Source organism: Phyllostomus discolor, chromosome 1 (assembly GCF_004126475.2).
Source record: "Phyllostomus discolor isolate MPI-MPIP mPhyDis1 chromosome 1, mPhyDis1.pri.v3, whole genome shotgun sequence".
Taxonomy (NCBI): Eukaryota; Metazoa; Chordata; class Mammalia; order Chiroptera; family Phyllostomidae; genus Phyllostomus; species Phyllostomus discolor.
In genome coordinates, this window is record NC_040903.2 from 172,033,004 (window position 1) to 172,057,315 (window position 24,312).

The window sequence follows — 24,312 nt, forward strand, 5'->3', positions numbered from 1 at the left end:
TGACCTTTCCTCCCCTTGCATGTCACTTGTCATGTGGTACCCCCCTTAGAGGAGGAATAAGGGGGCTGGAGAAGAGCCTGATATGACTCCCATACAAGCAAGCCCTTGCATGATGGCTCTCTTAAGCACTATGCCCTCATAACAATGAGGTTCTGGCCTACATTAAATAATCTTAGGAACAAAGCCTTGGTTCTGTTGACCACAGAGGTAGAGTCTTAGTCAAACTAGAGGTAATATCTAAGCCTCAGTTGTGTTTCAGCTCCAAACACAGAAAAGCAGCAAGTCCAGGTGGGCAACGCCATGGCTGACATTAGGACCAGCTGTGATAATTAATGAACTCCCCTACCCTGGCACCAATCAGTAGAGACCATGACTCTGAAAGGACACACTTGGAAAGCTGATGAATAGTTCATTGACACCCTCCCCTGGGAATCCTCTAAGATCCTTGCCTTCAGAGAGGTGATAAAAACCATGAGGATGGAGGGCCCAGTGCAGGGTGCTCTCTCTCTGTCTCTCTCTCTCACTCACTGGCACATTTCCCACCCCTTCTTTCCCCAACACATTCTTTCTCTGGAGCATACCTGAGCCTTTCCCTCTCTCCTTCCCTCAGGCACATATATCCTTTCTTTCTTTCTCTTAAATTCCACGGACCTTCTTTTGCCTCTCTAACTTGTTTCCTGAGCCCGCTCATCCCAGCTGGCTTACTTCTTTCACGGCTCACTGCTTCTACCTCTGTGAATAAACCTTTGCTTGTATTTGAACCTTGGCTCTAAATTCTTAGACAAAACTAAAGTTCCAAGGTCTGATTGCCATTGACATTCTGGTGCCATTTTGTTGCTAACAGTGGTATACTCTAATGCTATATTAGCAGGGGTTAATTTAGCTCTTTTAAAAAGTATGGCTTTCCTAATGCTTCTAAATTTTCCAAAATAGTCTCATGTAGACATGTTCTCACTGGTCAAGGAGAATCTCAGTGGTTCATATCAAGACCCTAAAAATGATAGCTCTTCTCCCCATTCTTCTAGGGTAGAATCTTACAAGTTTCCAGAAGGATCAACATTGATGATCCACAATGATTGGGCATGGAAAAAATGGGCATTGTGACATCATCCTGACTTAGGTTAGTGGGCTCTGTCCCTGAAATTGGTCAACTAGTGTCCTCCTTGAGTCCTTCTGTCTTCCATTGCTTATTTTGTTCTAATCTGTCTGTGACAGTGAAATATAAGGCAATTCCTTGAGACAATAATAGCAAAACATACAAGTAATAAAAAAGAAACAAAACAGTGACTGAGAATGACAAATGTGGAGGAAAAGCAATGGAGAAATAACATATATACACAAAGCAGGAAATAAGATAGGAGAAATAGATGTGAGACTGAAACAGCTAAGTGTAATAAAAGGATATAGAGATTTGTCCCCGGGATGCAAAGGTTTATCAACATACAAAATCACTGTAATATGCTACATTAATAGACTGAAAAGGGGGAAAGATATGGATCATCTCAGTTGATGCTGGAGAAGCATTTCACCAAATCCAACACCTTTTGTGATTAAAAAAATTATTCAGAAACTACAGGTAGTAGAAGAGAATTTCCTCAAGATAATAAAAGGCATTTATGAAAAAACCCACAGCTAACACCATACTCAACAGTAAAAATGGAAATATTTTCCATAAAGATCAGGAACAAGACAGTGATGCTCACCTTTACCACTGCTATTCAACATGGCACTGGAAATTCTAGCCAAAGCAATTATGCAAGAAAAAAATAATAAAAGGTATCCAAATTAAAAGTAAAACTCCCTTTAATCACAGATGACATTATCTTACATAGATAAAAAATCTTAATCTAAAAAAATGAAACTATTAGAGCTAATAAATGAGTTCAGTGAAGTTGCAGGGTACAATATCAAAAATCAATTGTATCTTTATACACTAGCAATGAACAATCCAAACAGAAAATTAAGAAAACAGGCTCTCTGCTCTGCCTGTTTGACACAAAGCCATGTCTTTTTGCGCAGTGCCAGCCTCAACCCTGAGACATGATGGTGAAGGTTGGAGTGAATGGAGTAGGCTGTATTGGGTGCTTGGTCACCAGGGCTGTTTTTAACTCTGGCAAAGTGGATATTGTCACCATCAATGACCTATTCATTGACCTCAACTACATGGTCTATATGTTCAGTATGATTCTACTCATGGCAAGTTCAAAGGCACAGTCAAGGCTGAGAATAGGAATCTTTTCATCAATGGAAAGTCCATCTCCATCTTTCAGGAGTGAGATCCCCCCCACATAAAATTGAGTGATGCTCATGCTAACCCTGTTGTGGAGTACATTGGTATCTATACCACTGTGGAGGAGGCTGGGACTCACTTGAAGGCTAGAGTGAAGAGGGTCGTCATATCTGCCCCTTCTGCGGATGCTCCCATGTTTGTGATGGGTGTAAACTGTGGCAAGTATGGCAACTCCGTGAAGATTTTCAACAATGCTTCCTGTACCACCAACTGCTTGGCTTATCCCCAGCCAAGGCCATCATGACAACTCTGGCATGGTGGAGGGACTCATGATCACAGTCCATGCCATCACTGCCACTCAGAAAACTGTGGATGGCCCCTCTGGAAAGCTGTGGTGTGATGGCTGAGGGGCTGTCCTGAACATCATCCCTGTTTCTATCCGCACTACCAAGGCTGTGGGCAAGGTCATCCCTAAGCTGAATGGGAAATTCACTGGGGCATGACCTTCCCTGTCCCCACCCCCAATGTGTCAGTTGTGTATTTGACCTGCCACCTGGAGAAAGCTGCCAAATACAGTGACATTAAGAACTCAGTGAAGCTGCCCTGGTTGGTGCAGCTCAGTGGATTGAGTGCCAATCTATGAACCAAAGGGTTTCCAGTTCAATTCCCAGTCAAAGCACATGCTTGGGTTGCAGGCCAGGTCCCCAGTAGAAGGTGCGTGAGAAGCAACCATACATTCGATGTTTCTCTCCTTCTTTTTCTCCTTCCCTTCCCTTCTGTCTAAAAATAAATAAACAAAATCTTTAAAAAAAGAAGTTACTGAAGCAGGCATCAGAAAGTCCCCTCAAGGACATCCTGGGCTATACTGAGGACCAGGTTGTCTCCTGCAACTTTAACAGTGACACCCATTCCTCCACTTTCTATGCTGAGGCTAGCATTGCCCTCAATGACCACTTTGTCAAGTTCATTTCCTGATACGACAATTGGATTACAACAACAGGGTGGTGGACCTTATGGTTCACATGGCCTCCAACAAGTAAGAGCACCCTGGGGCTCTTACCACCAACCCCAGTGACAGGAAGAGAGGTCCTCAGCTGCTAGTGAGTCCTTGCCTCAGATCAATCCCTTAACATGCTGAGAATCTCCTGACCCCCAGTTTCCATCCTATGCCCCCTGAAGAGGGGAAGGGCTTAGGGAGCCCTACCTTGTCATGCACCATCAATAAAGGTCACTGTACGCAGCCCTCCCCCTCTCCTGCTGAAATTAAGGAAACAATTCCAGCCATGGCTGGCTAGCTCATTTGATTATAGTGTCATCGGTATACATCAAGGTTGTGCATTTTATCCCTGGTCAGGGCATAAACAAGAAACAACCAATGAATGCATAAATAAGTGAAACAACAAAGCAATGTCTTGCTCACTCTCTCTTGCTCGCTTTCTCTCTCGCTCTCTCAGATCAAAATAAAAAGGAAAAGTTACTTAGAGAACTTTATACCTTCCCATTCCCTCCCCTCAAAAAAAAAAAAGAAACCAATTCCATTTACAATAGTATTAAGAAGAACAAAATACTTGAGAATAAATTAAAGTGTCATAAGACTTGTATACAGAACACTACAAAAAATTGCTAAAAGAAGGTATCAATAAATGGAAAGACATCTCAAATTCACAGACTAGAAGATTTAATACTGTTAAAATGGCAACAATGTCCAAAGCAATCCAGAGATTCAATGCAATTCGTATTTTAAAACTAATGATTTTTTTGCAGGAATGGAAAAATTTATTCTAAAATTTATATGAAATTGCAAGGGACCCCAAATAGCCAAATGATCTTGAAATAGAAGACAAAATTGGAGAACTAATACTTACTTTCTTACTTAAAAACTCACTACAAAGCTACAGTAATCAAGACAATGAGGTACTGAAATAATATTGACAAATAGACCAATGAAATAGAATTGACACCCCAGAAAGATAACATTAATCCAAGGTCAGTTGATTTTTGACAAGGATGCCTAAACCATTCAATGAGGAAAGAACAGTCTTTTCAACAAATGGTGCTGGGACAACTGAATGGCCACATGCAAAAGAATGATGTTTGACCCTTACCTGACACTATATATAAAAGTTGATTCAAAATGGGTCAGTGCTCTAAATAAACATTAGCACTAAAACCATTTTAGAAGAGAACACTGATAAATCTTCATAAGCTTCAATCTGGCAATGGTTTCATAAATATGACAACAGAAACATAAGCAATAAAAGAAAAAGATAAATTGGAGTTTATCAAAAGTAAAACTTTATTTATCAAGGAACACAATAAGAAAGTTAAAAGACAACCTATAGAATTGGAGAAAAATATTTTGAACTTACATATTTGGTAAGTGTCTATTACTCAAAATATGTAAAGAATTCTTACCAAAATTTTTTTAAATGGCAAAGCACTTGCTTGGATAGACATTTCTCCCAAGGAAATACACTAATGGCCAAAAAGCACATGAAAGATGCTCAATATCATTGACCATTAACCATTAGGAAAATGCACATGAAAGCCACAGTGGAGTCCAAGTTTGCTCCCACTAGGATGGCTCTAATTAGGACACAAAAGATATGACAAGTGCTGGTGAGGGCGTGGAGTCACTGGAACGATCACATGTTGCTGGTGGGGCCGTAAAATCCTGCAGCCACTGTGGAAAATAGCTTAGATATCTCGCAATAAGCTAAAGATAAAATGACTATATGCCTCAGCGATCCCACTCCTAGACTTATATCTAGAAGAATTAAAAATAGATATTCAAACAAAATTTGCACACAAATATTTATAATAGCACTATTCGTAACATCCAAAAAGTAGAAACAACCCAAAGGTCCACCAATTGATGGAAGAATACACATATATTGTATATCCATATAACAAAATGTTGTATATCCATATAACAGAATACTATTCAGTCATAAAAAATGAAGTGCTGAAAAATGCTTCAACATAAATGAACCTTGAAAACTACATGCTAAGTGAATGCAACTATGACAAAATGTCATATTTCATGATTCCATTTTAAAGACATATCTAGAATAAGCAAATACACAGAGACAGAAATCCGATTAGTGGTTGCAGGGGTGGAGGTGAGGTTGGGAGTGGGGGAAGAAGGGGAGGATGGGGAGGGACTGTGTAATGAGTACAAGTTTCTTTTGGGGAGGATGAAAATGGTCTGGAACTAGATAGTGGCAATAGTTGCATGATGCTGTGAATATACTGAACATCACTGAGGGTAGATTTTACTTACATTTTACCACAGTTGAAAAAGAGATACAGGAACATAGGGCAGGACAGAGAAGTTAGGTGAGATAGGAACTTGGGGTTATTTGAAGAAGCAAGAGACATTACAGACACTGAGAAGTGAAGAAGGGACAGTTTCTGGAAAGCACCCCAGGCAGACGAGAGCCCTGCGGGCTGCTGCCAGTCATGACTGTCAGCTCCTTCACTTTGGCCTTTTATATGTCCACTGCCCAGTTCAGTGAGAGGCGTGTTGTAGGGAGTCCCATACGTAACAACCTTTATGAATGAAAGAGTGAAATATCAGGGGGCCTGGGTCTGTCATTGCTGAAGGAACTACTACACCCAGAACTCCTACCAAAAAGCCCTGAGATTCTAACAGGAAAACTTGGCAATAGCACTAGAATATTTTATGGTTCCCGCCACGAAACTTGTCAGGAAACCATGTAAGCCCTCACCTCTGACCTTCTGTCAGACCTTAGGAAGTGGCATCTCCTAGAAACGTCTTGATGAGAAGGACCTAAAAACACCCAGTGAAAGACAAGGGCCCCTTTGATTCCAAGGGATTTTTTAAAAGTACCCAACCCCCAGGTTCAAGGGTGGCAGGAGCCAATGCATTGTTAGTTGATTTGGGCAGTACCCTGTCTGCATGTCCCCACAGTAGCTGTCTTGTCAGGTCAAGAGTGGGGAGGTAATATCCCAAGGGAGATGGAGAGTTAGGGAAGTTTCCTAACAGAAAGGATCTGCTGTATGTACACTCAAAAGGGCTGAGGAACATGGAAGCTCGTGGGGCAGCCTTTATTCAAAGGTTAGTGCATGTAGGAGAAGAGGGATCCAGTCCATATGAAGCCCTAAAACTAGTCTGGTTAAGTATGTTTTAAGAATAGAGTTGGCCTTTTCAACCTTGCTAGAGGACTGGGGTTGGTAGGGAATATGGAGTGTCCATTGGGTGTTCAAGGCTCTGACTATCTCCTGAATGATGTGAGATATAAAAGCAGGGCCATTATCTGATTGTAAAGTGATCAGTAAACCAAAGCAGGGAATGATGGCTTTGAGCAGGGCCTGGGCAACTTCAGTTGCGTCTTCTGGGGTGGTGGGGGAGGCCTCAATCCACCCTGGAAAGGTGTCTACCATTGTCAGCAGGTATTTGTATTCCTTAACAGGGGCCATGTGGGTAAAGTCAATTTGCCAGTCATGTCCTGGGACATGGCCTTGGGCTTGGTGGGTGGCAAAGGATCAGGGGGAGGTTTGAGTCCCACTTGTGTAGTAGTTTGAGTGCAAATGGGGTGTTGCTGAGTGATGGTTTGGAGAAGTGAGGAAAGTTGATGGCATATAATTAGAGGGCATAGAAATTTGAGGAGAGGCTGGAATCCTACTTGTGGAAATGAGAGAAGAATTCTTCTCTTTTGTTTAGGGAAAGTATTAATCACCTCCCTTTGGTTAGCCACTCACCTTCCCAGACTGTCCCTCCTTGCATATGTTTTTTAATTTTGGGGAAGTATGTCTTGGTGTTAGTGCTGGGAAAGCTAGGAGTTGGTATTTAGCGGGGGGAAGGGTGGCTGCTTGTATAGTGTGTTTGTCCGCCTGCTCATTCCCAACTGAGATGACAGACATGTTGCCCTGGCATTCTTTGCAATGATAACTGCTATTTCAGAAGTTTGCTGTGCTGCTAAGGAGAGTTTAGAGATGAGGTCTGCATTGGTGACGGGGGATCCTCTGGATGTGAGGAGACCACTCTCTGCCCATATGGAGGCATGTGAGTGTAAAATATGGTAGGCATATTTGGAGCCAGTGTATATGTTGATTTTGTCTGTCCTTTGCCAGGCTGAGCGCTCATAAGGCAATGGGTTCAGCTTGTGGTGAGGATGTCCCTGGGGGAAGGGGGATAGCCTCAATGTCTTGGGTAGAGGATACAATAGGGCCTCCAGCCTTGCGCTGACCCATGTTCATGAATGAGCTCCCATCTATGAACCAGGTGTCTTCTGGGGAAGAGAGAGGCAATCCAGAAACATGGGGAAAAGAAGAAACGATGGTGGCCAGGGATTCAGAGCAGGAATGTTCCTCTCCTGTGGTCTCTGGTAGAGGGAGGAGTACAGCAGGCTTCATGGTGGTGCTTCTAGTTCCTTCTACATGGGATGCCTGGAGTAAAGTTAGGAAGAACTGCTGTAGCCTTCAGGGATGCAGGAATTTTTCTGCCTGGTTGGCAATTAAGTCTGCTACTGTGGGGGTGGGGGGTGGGAGTGGGCAGTTCTAGACTGAGAATAAGTAAGTTTGGGGGCCTCTGTAGGAAGTATGCTTTGGCAGCCAGACCCTCAGGCATGCAGGCCGGCCTCATGCTGCAGGGTCTAGCTGCCGAAATAAGTAGGTGATTACCTGGAGGTCAGGTCCTGATTTTTGTCCCAATGACCCTAATGCTATTCCTTGCCTTTTGACTATATAAAGCATAAAAGGCTTTTCTAGGTTAGCGAGGGCTAGAACTGGAGCTTCTATTACGGCTTTCTTCAGCTCCTCAACCGATCGGCAAATTGGCTTATTTGGTGGCAGGAGCTCATTTAGTGGGCTCTTGGCAGTGTCATACAGCGGTTTAGCTATGAGGCTGAAGTTGGGGATCCAGGTTCTAAAATATCCAGCCAATCCAAGGAAGGGAAGGTAGTCTTCTTTAGTTGTAGGAACTGGCATGGAGGCAATGAGGGTTTTACAGTCAGGGGTGATCTCTCTCTATTCAGAGTATCGATAGAGTAAATCCTAGACATATTAGTGATGATTTAGATAGCTGGGCCATATTAGGGAAAACTCGATGACCTAATTTTTCTAAGTGATTAAGACTTGTGTGTCTGTAAGTCTTTTAGGAATGGCTTGCAGAGTGGTAATAAACTTTACATAGAGTGGTAGAAAAGTACAAGGGTTCACTATCAGTTTAGAGACTGACATGCAGACATCCTCTTTTGTATAGTGTGGAAAGTCAGGGGCAGAATGGGGAAAGAAAGTTTGGTGATGACAAAACTCTAGCTTGCTTTGAATATCCTCCTACTTTTTCCCAGCTACCTGAAGCTCATCATGGATTAATTAAAAAGAGGAAAATAATAAGTTTACAATGGAGAAACCTGATAAACACCTCTATTTTAATCACCGCTCTCTTGGAATGTGTGTCTCTCTGGACTCCACCATGATCCAGTGTGACACAGCACATGTTTTCCTAAACTACTATATGGAGGCTGAGAACAGCACACCCCAGATCCTGAAAAAGAGAGCTGCTGCAAGAGGATGGTGACTCTGAAACCCACCAGAGCACCTTCCAGAGGGGATGGAGATCCATTTACACAGCCAGTTTAAGAGCAAATAAAATTTGGGGAACTTCTGGGCATGGTTTTGGCTCATAGACTTTTGGGGCCAAGGAAAGTGCTGTGTCTCATGGGAAAGCAGGGCTCTGGGCAGGAGTGCTCTCAGCCACCCCGAGGTTGGAATCCTGTAAATAAAAACCTGTTTCTGCCCTCGCTTGTGCAGTTCAGTGTACTGAGTGCCAACCTACAAACCAAAAGGTCACCAGTTTGAGTCCCAGTGAGGGCACATACCTGGGTTACCAGCCAGGTCCCTAGTTGGGGGGGTGTGAGAGGCAACCGATCGATGCATGTCTCGCACATTGATGTTTTTCTCCCTCTCATTCTCTCTCTTTTTTCCCTCTCTAAAAATAAATAAACAAAATCTTTTTTAAAAGAAAAGAAAGAAAGAAAAACCTATTTCCTTCAATACTAATTGTTGGGTCATGTGTTAAGGAGTCATGTGGCAGAGCCCCAGTTTACTTGGTTACAGAAATGTCTAAAAAACAAAGCAAATGGGGTGGAAATAAAGCTTTGGAAGAGATTTAATGGTACTAAAAGTAGAGAGTTGGTCACTGGTTAAAGGAAAAGGACAAGGAGGCGGCAGGAAAAAAGGTCTGGGATCAGAGTCTTTCAAGAGGAGAATTACTTAGCAGATCCCCTCTCTCTTTTTTTTTGCCATTTAGACATAAGCATATTTCCCTTGTCTGCTCTCCAACTGCCTCCTTTCCCTTTCTCCCTTTATTCTTTAATAAATAAATACTGAGAGACCAAATATGCCTTGCACTAGGCTAGAAACAAGGGAAATAAAATGAATGAAACCAACTCCTTGCCCTTAAATTCCCTGCTAGTGAATTATGAGATACCCTGCAAAGGGCAGGGATAATGCTGATGCACTTGCAGTTGAGATGTGTTTGAGTGCAAGACTGGGTGGGAGCAGTGTCTCCTGTTTGTATATTGGAGAGAGATTGATTTCAATCATCCCAAGTCGGGGTACATAGCTGCCTTTTTGGTTGAGACTCTGCTGGGTCATGGAACAAATGATGTGAGTAGTGGCTAAGATGCAGATCCTTAAAGTTTCTGAAAATGTTCAATGGATATTTTAGGACTATTGGGCCAGTGGTTGCTGTATCCTCACATCTATTGTGGGATTTATCTACATTTTTAGGAGATAAAAGAGATTTGCCTCCTTTTTTAGGAAAGTAGGAGATTTATCTACTTTTCCTGAATCAGTATTTACTAAGGGGATTAACCCCCCCACACACACATACACACATACAACTATGTACTATCAATGTAACATGATAGAAGAAAAGACATTTCAACACCAAATTATGGGTCCACATCTCACCTTCTTGGGAAGTGGCTCCCTCTGCTGTGAATGTCAACACTAGGACCTACATTGGAGCTTTTCCCAAGATGTGCCCTGGAGTATGTGAAGTTTGGTTGTTGTATTTCAGCTTCTCCTTTGCCCTTTCTGATACCGTCAGCCTTCTCCAGAGGAGACTCCTCTATGGTGCCCAGTTCCTTCAGTTCCTTGATATCTGCAATGTCCCCCTGCCCATATAAGTGCTCAGTCATCCTTGGCAAGAGGCCACATAACTCACAGTTGGTGAAATAGGCCGCTTCCCTTTTATTGCCTCACGAAGCTGCTGTTCCAGGGAGGACATGGGGACAAAGATGGAGGTCCAGGTCTGCAAGGAAGTGCCTTCCTCTGTCTCAGGAGAAGGTAGCTGATGTCATTCCAGAATCTCTGGCTTGTGGAAAGGTTCTCATTCTGCCTGGTTTTGGACACACTACCCTCTCCTGCTGTTGGCATCTTGGACCATATATACAAAGGGGTCTTTTTCTCTTGAGCTTCTGTGAAGTATGGTTAATTAATTCCTAGTTGTCCCATGTCCTTTTTCAATGCTGAGGCATTTTTTAAGGCATTCCTTTTCATCTACAAGGGCCCTTCATGTTTTGTCTTCTCTTCCCTTATCAAAACCCAAAGGCACATATCCTTTGGCAAAGGGCCAGGTATATCACACCAAAGTAAGAAAGGCCCACAGTTCCCCATTTTAACATTCAGCCTGCTTTCCAAGGGTGAGCGCGGTGGCCCAGCTGGATCCTTGTCTGGGTTAACAGGAATCTGCACCTTCCCTTTTTCCATGAACAGAACAGATGTATTTTTAAAATCCCTGAAATACAGATGGATTCTGGGTTGTTATCATGCCTGCTCTGGGATATGCCATATTATATCCCTAGAGTAAGGTTAGAATTTATCCCCAAGACTTGCCCTCAAGTTCTTTAAGAAACGTTTGAGGTTGTTTTCTTGCTCTCTTTCACCTCCCCTCTGATCTCTCTCTTCTACCTCATTAGTGGCCTCCTTCCTCATGCCCAGTGCCTTGGTGTTTAGACACTCAGCTCCAACCTGTCAGAGTCTACTTTAAGCTCTTTGGATAAGAAGCTGAATGAGCAGCACCAGGGTCAAAGAGAACCATGGATTTCTATTTTTGCTTGCAACCTGTTTGCCCAGGGAGAGTTCCCTGCAGATTAGGAATGTTGCCTGAGGTTCATGGGGGTCTACAAAGTTTCCCTGTTCTTAGGAGTACCCGGAGTAACTATTGAAGCCACTGACTTGTTGGTGGATTGTGGTTCCATCTCCTCTGCTTTGGCCCCCTGTGGCAAATGGTTTCTCTAACAGCTTGTATTGGCAGCACTTCCCAGGGGCTACTATAGACATCTATAAATTCTGAGCACTTATCTTCTGGCTTCACCACCTCCCCTGCCATTGATTCCTTTGAGATCTCCTCTTAGGTACCCAGAGCCTTTGTATTCCTTCTTCTTCGTTGTTCAAACCAACCCTCAGTTATCCTTTGGGATAGTCATATAATTCACAAAGGTGAAAAATAGAGATTTTTTTTTAACCAAGGTTGTGGCTGAATTCCACGCCCCGCTGCCCTCCATGTCAGAAGAGGGGTAATGTGTCATTCTGAAATCTCTGACTTGTAGATGGCTTTGGGCTAAATTAATAATAAAAATATGGTGGAGAGTAGGAGTTTTCTCAAGATGGCTTGTGTGTGTGAGTATGTGTGTGTGTCAGAGGAGGAAGAAGGACACTCAGAATGAGGCTTAAGTTTTTCTTTCTAGGTGATGTAAGTGTCTGGGCTGGATGTCATAACATCCCCCCGATGTCACGACACAGCTGCAATGTCAGACCTCTGAAGGTGCTGATGTTCCCTTTGGGGGGCTGGTGATCAGGGTGACTTCGAGAGCTGTTGTGTAAGCCTTGAGGGGAAGATGAGGTGATGAATGTCTCTTACTCTCACTTGTATATTTAAAGACAGACAAGGAGAGGGAATGAAGCTACTTCCTTCCATTTTCTGATTCTGTCCCCCTCTGCTGGGTTGTCCACAAAGGCCTACCCCTCCCCAGCTCCTCCTCCTTTGGCCATTTTTACCATCTGGTTTTCCTTAATGAAGGAGAAGTAGGGAGAGAAATTTTTTTAACCTGGTGAATTCAGAAAAAAAGAAAATAAAACTCAGTTTTAACTCCAAGTAATAGAAAGTATTTTAAGAAAAAATTATATATATACTTATTTCCAGGTTCTTAAAACTCCTAAGGATATATATGGACCCTTGCTCTATGAAATTCCTGGATTGTGTTCAGAATACTGTATTAGGGTGGAACTTGTGGTGAGGTGGACAGTTATTCTGCTGTTATCTTGATTTTACCCCTCGTGAGAAAAATCTTAGAGGCTGGGGGTACTATTGTGAGTTTTCCCTGGAGTTTCCATGTGATTTCATGAAGTGAGTTGGAAATTGAGTGAAGAGCATGTGCAGACAATCCAGTCTTCTGAGAGGGATGGATTTTATGCTCTATCTGAGTTTGGAGGACAGATACAGACCATGGGGACCGGGGGTGCCTACCGGAGGCACTTCTGAGAAACAACATCGTATAGTTGAGCAGTCAGACATGACTTGTTTCCTTAGTGATTTCTTGGTGTTACTTGTTCTTGTTGACAGTGTTTGAAGGTACCTAGTGCTCCCAGCCTGGCCTGAGCCCCAGCATGGATGGCAGTGTGTGCCTTTCTGGATGGGCCCTTCAAACCCTTGGAGCAAGTATAGGGAGGAACAGGATGGGCTCACTTGTAAATTAGGGAACTAGTCTTCATGGATAGTCAGTGCTCCTCGTTTTCTTGGTTCTTGTTTCTTCTTATCACATTCTCCATATCACCCCACTATCCCTGAGAAAAGAGGGGGAAAATGTTAAGTGGCATCTACCTACTTTAACGTATCAACTGTAGAGAGTGATACACAGAAGGTTTGGGGAATAACTTAGAAACGAGGTACAGTTCATTGTGGCAAAGGGAGGGGAAGACATGAGAGACAGGACCAGCAGATGCTTCCAAACCAATCCTGTGCTCAGAAACCACATTTGCCACCGGAAAGCAAGAAACAAGGGGAAGGGCAGATGCACACTGATGTGGGAGAAGTTGTCTAATGTCGCCTGCCCAAGCCCCAGCCCTTTTCTTAATGTCACGTTAACAGTCAGCTGAGAGTACTGTGATCTAGCTCTGCTGAGCTCAGACTTAGAGATCAGAGACAAGTAAAAATTAAATATTAAAAAAAGAACTAATAAAGGATTGACAACCTTTTATTTAGCCCAATAAGAACATTTTAACAAAAATCCGTAAAATAAAGGAGCTTTACATTATCAAGTTATTTTATGCAAAAAAAATTTTTAATTTATTGATGAGAGAAAGAGAGAGATCAATTTGTTATTCCACTTACATGTGGATTCATTGGTTGATTCTTGTGTGTGCCCTGACTGGGGATGGAACCCACAACCTTGCCATATTGGAATGATGTTCTAACCAACTGAGCTACCCGGCCAGGACTTACAAAAACATTTTGGCACCAAAAAAAAAAAAAAGGAAGGATGAACTGTCAGAATATAGAAAAAGCCTTCGAAAGGAATTCTTTGACTTTAAAATTTGCTACCCATTTGATCATCCTCCTTTAGAATGAACCAGGGAAAAAGTGTAGGGGCCCCTCATCACTCTTTGAATGTAGATTTGGCATCTACTCCGCTAATCTAGCTCTAGGTCTTCAGAAACCACCTCAATTTCACACAGCCTTACATGCCTCTTGAAAGAATTTGTGAGAAAACAGCTTCTGAGGGAAATGGAGGGCATCTGCAGCAGTGTTGACAAAGAAAAGAAATAGAGGTTCGGATTCACAATAGGCTTACACAGACCTGCTGTTTCTCCTTGAGAGGGGAAAGGTAGGTGATGTCTCTTCAGAAACCTCTCACTTCCAGAACAGATGTTCTGTGTCCTCATTCTGACCTCTCCTATGGGAAGTATTTCTGGGTGTCTGGAATCTTTTTGTCCCGTGACTTGCTCTAGACTTTGTCATGAAATACAGAAAAAGGTTTTCCTTCTCTCTCGTTACTGCCTCTGCACTATTTTCTACTTTCTTAGCTGTCCCCTCCTAGATTTCCATTCTCTTGCTACTATGTCTCCACCTGGGCAAAACCAACTCCAAGTAGTCACTTGTCTGAGAGGTCAGAGAATTCACCAAGGTGAAGACCACAGCTCCCTCTCCAACCACCTGGGATTTATTGACCTGTTTACCAATTAAGAGACTAAATGGATCATCAGGAATATAGCCTGAGGTTCTTGAAGATCTGAACTTTTCTCCCATTTTGGGAGGAAGGTTAATCGTGTCATTTCTGAAATAATCTGATTTATACATGGATTACTGGCTCTTGTCCTGCAAACTTAAATCTAGGCCATGTTCTCTGCACAGAGTATCTCTAGGATCCATGTGGAGCTTGCATGCAGTCTGCCTCCTGAGAAAATCTGACTATTTGTGTTTCAGCCTCCCCACCTCCCATTTGGATGCTGCACCATTCTTCACCGCCCTCTTTCGGGTGCCCAGAGTCTTCACATTCTGTCTCCCACTGTCATCCATCCTTAGAGATCACTAAAGTGAAGGACCCTCAAGTAGCCTGCCCCTCCACTTCTCCCCTCTCAAGCTGATGCCTAAGGGAGAGTGCAGTCACCAGGAATTGGGCCTGAGGTACCCAAGAGTCTGTGCTCTCCTCTGTCTCAGGATAGATGTACCTGATGTCACTTCAGAAATTCGTGACTGGGCGAAGGCTCTGGGGCCTCATCTTCTCTGCTTTGGGATCTGCGGGGAGGAGAATCTCTAGGTTTGCATAGAACCTTTATTTAAGGACTGCCAGTGATTTCTTTATGAAATAAGAAGCTTATTTTTTTGATCTTCCACTTCCCCATAAACCGTTGCCTGCCATGTTTTTGCTCTCCTAACAAAGGCTCTACATTATCTTGGTCTGCTCACGTCTTTCTAACAAAACTAGTTCTCAGTTGTCTTATGGCATAAAGCTGGAATAACTTAGACCAAAGTGAAAGGAGCATGTAGTTCTCCATTTTGTTTATTTCAAGCCATTGTAAAAATAATGGGTCTAATGATTATAACTAGTGGGACCTGAAATTTATAAGGGTCTTGAACCTTTCCTACTGGCTTGATATGGGTGAGTAATATTATAACTGAAAAAAATGGAGGTTTGGCTGCCTGCTGCCACAAAAGCTAAGCTCCTGAGGCAGATGCTTGTGAAAAAGGAAGGTTATATTTAGGTGCCCCACAACCGGGGAGAATGGTGGACTCTGGTCTCAAAGCCTGTCTCCTCTTTCTACTCAAGTCTGCCATTCTTGTCAGGGTAGGGAAGGAAAGGATTTTTTTTCCTATCCAATTTTCTTGCTGGGTCTTCACACCCTATCCATTCTTATTTCCAGCTCTCAGCAAGCTCAGTGTAAGAACCTCCCCCTGATGCCATCTTGGCCAATAGGGGAGATTCTCTGGTGCTCTGACTGACTCTTTTGTGGTGACAGTATTATAAAAGAGGTCCCTGGTACCACTTTTGAAATCTCTGAATTATGCATGGACTAACTTCCTGTTGTCCCATTGTCCCACTTTAGAATCCTTTTTCTTTATAAAATAATTAAAATTTATTTTCTTGCTCTTCTAGCCACATAAGATTTTGGCAGGTGTTCTGTGTCCTCTCCACTATTAAGCTCATCTCTCATTTGTCTTTTGGGTAAAAGGTCAGATCATTCAAAATAGGATAGAAAAGGTCCCCCCTTTTTTTTTTACTTTTGAAAAAATGACAGTTTTTAGAACCCAAGTAATAAGTCCTAATGATTGCATGTCAGGCACCATTCCTTGGGATAACTCTTGGGAAAGTCCAGTTGTAAGGAGGCTCAAAGTCACTTGCCTTGTAGAATCTGCCCTTGTGATTATGAGAACTCTCCCTGAGTCATAACCAGTCTGTTCTGGTAACTGTCCCAGGGTCTTTAGAGAGAGTCCAGAAGGTATATATGGGTTGATGTTCATTTGGGTTGTATTATAAGCATCTTCCTGATACTGCTCTTCAAGAAATTTTTTTAGAGTGAAAGCAAGTTTCATTTAGGTAGAGAAAGCCAGGACTCGGGGTCCTGGAGACAGGATCAGCAGTAAGCCTGGGACTGGCTGCTGTTGCCCGCTGCTTCCCTGGCTACCAATCTCACAGGGCCCCGCTGTGAAAGTACACGTCTGAGTGGATGTGCATGGACACACAAGTGTATTGTGAGGGACTTTTTTATAAGACCCTAAAGAGAACTATATTTTTTCAAAGGTTAACATTCAGTAGTTCAGGAAAGACCCTGAGACAAAACTGCAACTGGAGCAGCCAGGAAGTGCTGGACTGGGACAAAGGAAATCTGTTTCAGTTCTGGTTCTGCCATTTTCCAGTGAAGTGAAATAGTTCCTGAACTTCTGGATGGACTTGTTGCACCATGACTGAGCACACAGTGTTGCGGGGTTTGAAGGAGATTTGTAGGGTGTGATGCATATACCGTTACTTGTAACTGTGGTCCTTGTGGCATGAGTTCTTCCAACTCATTGCTGCACCCTTGTCTTCCACGATGCTTCCATCCTCTCCAATTAACACTGAAAATTTTACTTGTGGATCAGGGGTTCTAGACTATGCTTTGTAGATATTGGTGGGCTTGAAGTGTTTGGTAAAACCCTTGAAACTGTGTGCAAAAGTATATTTGTATATGTGACTAGAATCTGGGGGTAGAGGGAAAATTTATAGATTTCACTTGACTGCTAATGAGGTTCCAATGCCTAAAATGTAAAAAGTTTCCGATATGGAGTTTTAAAGTTAAAACATTGATTCCATCAGCAGAAGTCACCCGCATATCATGAGAATAAGGTTTTAGCAAATTTAACAGTGTTGCCCGGTTGTGAGATAGAATATTTGAAATTGAAACTATTAGGGAGAATCTGTGATGCGCTAACCAGCAGAATATAATCCGACTGCCAGCAAACTGAAGGTGGGCAAAGCAGCAGCTTTGCCTATGTTAGAACAGTCAGCTGTAACACTGAGCAAGGTGGTTCCCTTCTCTGACCTACAATGACCTCACCTGTAAAATTAAAGGGTGAACTCATGGTTTCCCAAATCCCTTAAATACTCTAAAATAATATAATTCTTTTAGGAAACAGGATGAGAGCAGATCTAGATCCCTATAGTACAGGAAAAAAGAATTGGAAGAGAAAGATGCATTGTCCCCAAGGTTTCTAAATTTTCAGGGACTTCTGAGATTGGGCCTGCAGCTCAGGGAGTTCCAGAGTAAAGGAAGTAGGAGGACCACTCCATGAAACTCCTATAAACCAGACTTTGCACTGCCCCCCATTCCAAGGTCCAGGACTGAATTGTCAGGAGTCCTTCTCTGCAGGGCATGGCCTCTCCAGCCCTGACCCACCTCACACACCACCATCCAGTCAGCACCTGAGCCAGAAGAAGGTCCTGCTGTGTTTTCGGGTTTGCACAGTAGGGGCTGGCGGTGGAGTGCCAGCACGTCCCTGCAAATGCCTCAGCACTCCTGTCAGGAAGAGGATGACTGCAGGCAACAGGCTGGGGACTGGGGAGGGGAGAGCAGAGTTCCCGCCCCCGGATTTCTAGTTCTTCCTTGGACTGTCTGCCTAGCGCCCCAGCTTCCCAGGCTGGGGTAAAAGGGAAGCAGAAACCTCTGAAAAATGTGCAGTTGTACTGTGTTGAGTCAGTTATATTTTCTGAGTAACAATATTTTACCTGCCTTATTTATCTTTTTAAAAATATTCATGAATATTCATTTCTGAAAAGCTTGAAGATAGCCTTTGGTATATATCACTACTCAATTTCACTTAAGAAATAATTTTTAAGGGAAAAGGATAAGGCCAGATAAATTCTATTAGGAGGAAAAATAGGGGTGGATCTTAGCATAGATTTTTTTTTAGATATGCCACGAAGAACACTAGCAATAAAAGAAACATCTGTAAGCCCTGGCTGGCGTAGCTCAGTGGATTGAGCACGGGCTGCAAACCAAAGTGTTGCAAGTTCGATTCCCAGTCAGGGCACATGCCTGGGTTGCAGGCCTTAGCCCCAGCAGCCGCACATTGATGTTTCTCTCTCTCTTTCTCTATCTCCCTCCCTTCCCTCCCTAAAAATAAATAAATAAAATCTTTAAAAAAAAAGAAAGAAACATCTGTAAACCAAACTTTATCAAAATGTACAACTTTAACTTTCAAAAAAAATACCATTAAGAAAGTAAAGACAATCCACCAACTGGGAAAATTACCTGCAAAACATAATACCCAACAAAATTCTTACATGAGGACCACAGAAAGGACTGTTATCACTCAATAAGACAAACAACCCAACTTTAAAAATGGACAAGTTTTGAACAGACACTTCATCAAAGAAGATACACGAATAGTGAAAGGGTGTGGGGTAGACTTTGTCATGGTGCCCCGGCAAGCCCACAGGCAAAAGTTCAAAGCCCAGCCTACCTGAGTCACGGCACAGTGCTTGTGATCGCCCCAAACCAGGAGGTGATGGGAGGGGGCTGGTACAGGAGCAGGGCTGTCTCCCCCGGGAGGTGGCTCATCTCCTCCCGGGTTCTGAGGAGGTATGGGCTTCTGACCTACTCCCCTCAGAACACAGCTGCAGAACCTAAAAATCTCTTAGCTGTAGTTGAGAACTGGCTCCGCAGAGGTGGGGTTTCCCACCTCTCTCTGGCCCGCTTTGTCCCAGTATCATTTATTTTGCTTTGTGGGGCAAGGACTGTGGGCAGCTGGCACCTTCTGCTCACTCTTCAATTCACTGGTAACATAATGGTCTAAATCAAAGAGCAGCTTGTTGAATCTTTAGGAGTCAGATCATCCAGGCCTTGGCTTGATCTTGGGGGTGTGTGAGCCTGACGAGAAGCACATAGAAGGATGCGCAATGTGATTAGTTATCAGGGAATGCGAATCGAACCCATTGTCAGGTGCCGCTGCACACCGGTTAGAAAGGCTAGATTCAGGAAGACCGACCATACGTAGTGTCAGAGGAGATGTGGGACAACTGAAAAGCTCAGACTCTTCAGGTGGGAATGTAAAACAGTCCAGGAACTGGGAAAATATTTGAGGCAAATTCTTAAAAAGTTGAACTTACAAACCACATGGCCCAGCCATTCCACTCTCAGGTATTTTGCCCGAGAGAAATGAAAGCATATGTCCACACGCAAACATCCACGCGAATGCTACAGCAGCCTTATTTGTAATGGATAAAAGCTGGACATCACTCAAGTGTCCATCAGCAAGTACACAGATAAACAATATATCAGAACATTATTCAGCCATAAAAGGAACGAATTATTGATAACAGAATGAAACTATAAAATCATACCAAAAATAGTACATATTATAGGATTCCATTTATATGAAATTCTGGAAAATGCAAACTAGTCTACGGTGACAAAATAGATTAGTGGAAAGCAGAAAGTTTCCCTCAAAAGGCCATGAAGGAACTTTCAGGTGTGATCCGTTCCCCAGCCTGATTGCAATGATGGTTTCCTGTGTGAATATACTTGTCAAAATCCATCTAATTGTACACATAAAAATGTGCAGTTTATTGTATGCCAGCTGTAATTCAGTAAAGCCACACAAAGTGCAATTTGATCTAATTTCTAAATCACTGGTGGCTGCTGTGAGCAGGGACTGGCGGGCAGGGGTAAGCGTAGAAGCTGGGAGTTATTAGGAAGCTGGTTCAGTCATCTGGGTGAGCACGGCTGGTGCGGTGGTGACGGTGGAGGCAGAAAGGAGTGTACTATATAATAAATGTATATAGTATGTTTGTTAAAGCTGGGGACAGTGAAACAAGGAAGGGCTTAGGACAGAAGAAGCGACAGGAGAGAGATGAGGCTGGGACACCTTAGCTCACTGGAAAGTCAGAGAAAAGTGGGCCTTGGGGATAGGTTCAGGGTGTTAGCCAGGGACGAGCTGCCACTGCCCATTGCTCCCCTGGTTGCAAGTCTCATGGGGATCCATAGAGTTTCGGAGATGCATGCCTGCAGGGGCAGAAAGGTGTGGACCTGCCCCCCAAGAGGGAGAGCGTGCTTGGGATATATGCTGAGGCTGAAACAACACAACTAACTAGGATTTTCATGTCTCTTCTTCAGGGAATTCTCCTTTGAGTCCCTGGTGCAGGTCACATAAATTTATAATTTCTCAGGGTTCTCTATACTCATCTTCTTTTTGATAGCACTATCAAAGTTTATAATTGTGTTCAAGTCTGTGATATTATTTTATTAGTGTTCAGCTCCACCCTGGACCATAGGCATCATAAGGGCAGCATCTGTATGACTCACTACTCTGTTCCAAGTGTTTTTGTCCAGTCCTTGACCTGTAGAAGGAGTATGTGATGGTTTTTAAAACATGTTTGCATATTATTTATTTTTCCAGCCATTGAAGAGCAGCATGTATTTCCCAGGGCTGTCTTAAGAGGTAATAGAACCCAGCTTTTTCTCTTTTGGGATACTTACCCTCTTCACCTAGCCACCCTGCTACAAGGAAACCCGGGCCACATGCAGGGGCTTCAGCTGGCAGGTCCAGCTGAGGTTCTAACTGACAGCATTAACTGCCAGTCATGACCCTAAACCTTAAAGGTGACTCCAGCCCCAGCAACAGTGTGACTCAACCACACGAGAAATTGTAAATAAAGACCATTGAGTTGAGGTCAGCCACCAAGGGAAATTTCATGGGAGATAAAAATAATTATTCTTGTTCTAAGTCAGTAAGTTTTAGGGTAGTTTGTCATGCAGCAACAGTTAATTACAACAAGTTTGGTAAGTATTTTTTGAATGAATGAAGATAAAGGGGGTCTCTTTCAGCTCTTGTCATTGCTTGAGTCTGAGCTGAGAGGTCTTTATCCCCTTCCCCACCACGACCTGAGAGCCCTGGAAGCCCTGAAAGTCTGCAGCCTTCAGACCTATCCTCAGCCTCACAGCAAGCACAGCAAGGCCACCGAAAATTAGCTCTGGCAGGGAACTCAGAGGGCATCGTGTCCACAAGTACTTAATCTTGAGTCCAAGAAGCTTAGGGGGAAAACAACGCACTTATTTTCTGTATATGCATATACATTTTCCTAGAAACAGAGCCCCCAGGATCTAACTTTCATCAGATTTTGAAGACTTTGTCCCCCAAATGTTAGAACTGTGGGCCATAAAGCACTTCTATGGAAGGTAACCTCACAGGGTGGTCTGAAGATAAATTCCTAACTGGACAGGTCTCCTGGTCAATAGTCCCCAGCCACACAACTGGTTTGGTAAAAGGTTTATCTTCACCTTAAGCAAGCCCCATCTATTGTTTTTATGCAGATAGGTAAACATGCCTTTGAAATAAACTGAGCACCCTCAAGAGAACACATAATCTTGCTAAAATCCTATAATCCAATCCCTGCCTTGCTTTCTCCCAGCTTCACGTAACCTTTCTTACTTCCCTCCTTAATTTCAAATGCATGAGAGAAATTGTGAAACTGTCATTCTCTGAAGCATTTGAGATCTTACTTTCTGGCAATTGTTGTCGGTTTTGGCCCAAACTTAAGAAAAAAATGTTTTTATTTATTGATTTTAGAGAGAGGTGTTGGGAACTGCCCTGCCTGGTATCAGAAGCTGTAACCCCCGCCAAGGCTAAGGCTGAGGGAGTGGCCTTGGACCGTAAGCCAGCAAAAAGACAAAAGTTTATCTCTCTGGCAGGAGCGCTGCTTCTGCTGCTTCATTCATAACTGAACCCCAATGCTTGGTCAGTTAGCCAATGACGGGTAAGATTCCCCAAGGGGGGGAATGATCTAAGACAGGCACGATCACGTGGGAGGCCCCCAAGGACTTTGGGGGCTACAGCAAAAGGGGGTGATGGATCCTCGCTCCTGGCTTTACGTAGCCTGAGTCCTCCTCGTCTGGGAAAAAAATCTTCTTATCTTTTGGTTGCCTTAGTTCCCTTGCTCCACCTAAGCCTGAAACAATGACAGGGTGGTGCAGCTCTGTGCTGAAAAGGGTGGGTTCCCTGGGTGATCAGGCCTAAGAAAGAATATGTAAAATTCTGTGAAACCTGCTTTGTTTAGAATGCTCTCAGTTGAATGATGAGGGTCCAGGGAAGAAGTAAGTTTCTTCAAGTTTTTTACAGCTCTTTGACCCTGACTCAAAATAGGCCCTCAGACTTCCCTTGTACCTATTGTTTGATCCTTCCTAGCAATGAGTAATGAGCTTTACCTGCATTCTTATGCAAATGAAACCAATAAAAAACCTCTCCGGCGGGGAAACGGGGTGCTCTCCCCACCAGAGAGAGTGGCCATTTCGTTCCTACTTCCCCACAGGACTGGTTGTCTCTGTGTATGTTTTTCTTGCGTGTTGGCAAGGAAAATGCCATACACAGCATTCCGCAGTCACTGCTGGCCGGAGATCGAGTCAGAGAGGAAAGGTGAGGGAGGGAGGGAGGAGGAGACAGAGACAGAGAGGTTGTTGTTACACCTTTTTATGCATTCATTGGTTGATTCTTGTACATGCCCTGACTGGGAATCGAACCTGCAACTTTGGCATATCAGGATGACACCTTAACCAACCAAATGACCTAGCCAGGACCTTCAAATAAACTTTTACAAAAACTTTCTACAGGTTTGAAAATTTCTTATATTGACAGGAGCATCTCCAATCCAACTACCTCAATTTCTAGGTTAAGAAACTGAGATTGAGGCAAGAGATAGTCAGGAAAGAGGAAACTCCAGAGGTGCCCCAGGGCTAAGATTAAAGGACATCAATATCAGATGGAGACCCCTGTTCTAAAACAGGTTGTTCCCAATTTCTGGAAAAGTGATGAATCATGGCAACTCGTGAATGCACCTGCACAGAAGATACTACATGATCCCTGCTTCATTATAATAGCATTATAATAAGTTAAAATTGTGCAACCTCCTTCACTGGTGGCTAATCAAGGAAAATCATGGGAGACCACGTGTGCAGTAGCTTAAAGTAATATAACCACTTGTACCTGGGCAATAAAAGCCCATCAAAATTTGCTAGGAAATATCCATCCTATAAGAATAGAATCCCTCAAGCCCCTGAGGTCAATCTCTGCTCATAGTTGGCCTGCTCCCATGTTCTGTGGAGTGTACTATGGCTCAATAAATCTGTTCTCTCTCTCTCTCTGTTGTAAACTCTCTGTGTTTGGTTCAACTCTTTGTCTGCGATCACCAAGAACCTGGTTACCTGTGCCCACCTGTGACAAGATTACTTCCCTTTTCAGTAGTAAGGTAGACAAGGTATCCTGAACAAGCCTCCTTCTGAAAACAAGTTCTGAACACATTTTTTGATGCCTTAAACACACTGATGAGCTAAGAAGAAAATAAGAAACACTGAGGCCCCAAACCCAAGAATTCAGAGAGATAAGCTAAACACAGAAACTAGCTTTTGTCTTAAGGACTTCATAAAGTCAACCAATCATTAATAGACTTCCCAGTCTTGAGAGTGAACTTGAACTTTAGTTTTATAGCCTTGTGTGAGGTGATAGGACAGAAATCCAGGGCACTCAGAGTAGAGGGTCTAGTAAAACCTACTGCAATGAAGTGCAGAGTGCCGGTCCCCTGAAGTATTCCCCATACCCTGATTGGGGGAAGGAGGAAGTGGATGGATACCAGCATTTAAGATACTTTGCATAAGAATGGCAAGTTAGAAGCTGTGCTGCCAACGCAGGCAAAGGTGTATGTGACTTTAAGGGCATATAGTGACTCATAACATACCAGGAGAGGTGGATGTGGATGCCCCTGTGTCACAGGGAACTTTTGCCCTGACTAAAGATGGCAGCCAAAAAATGGTAACAGATGCAGGGGAACTGGCAAAAGTAGCACCACCATAGAAGGGGCAGGACATGAAGTCACTTAGGAACCTCTGGGCCAAGCATTTAAAATAAGGGTGGGCTGAAAAAGAAGGGGATTCCACCATACAGCCTGGGATAGTAAGGAAAGAGGCCATGCAGTCTGGTGTGGAGGATTCCACCATGTAGCCTGGGCAGTAAGGGGAATTCCTCCATGAGGTCTGAAAGGAAGGAGGAAGAAACCATGCAGGAGAAAGGGTGTAAGAAGAGAGCT

At 43.4% G+C, this 24,312-nt stretch overlaps 1 long non-coding RNA gene and 1 pseudogene across 1 annotated transcript; one reads left to right on the plus strand and one right to left on the minus strand.

The window, feature by feature from the left end:
- Positions 1 to 32: 32 nt before the first annotated feature.
- On the minus strand, positions 33 to 23,446 carry LOC118502273. Its single transcript, XR_004904984.1, has 3 exons — positions 23,147 to 23,446; positions 8,535 to 8,544; positions 33 to 44 (listed from the first exon to the last, which is right to left on the minus strand). It is a non-coding gene; the product is annotated as an uncharacterized LOC118502273 (long non-coding RNA).
- LOC114492979 lies at positions 2,012 to 3,270 on the plus strand (annotated as a pseudogene).
- Positions 23,447 to 24,312: the final 866 nt, after the last annotated feature.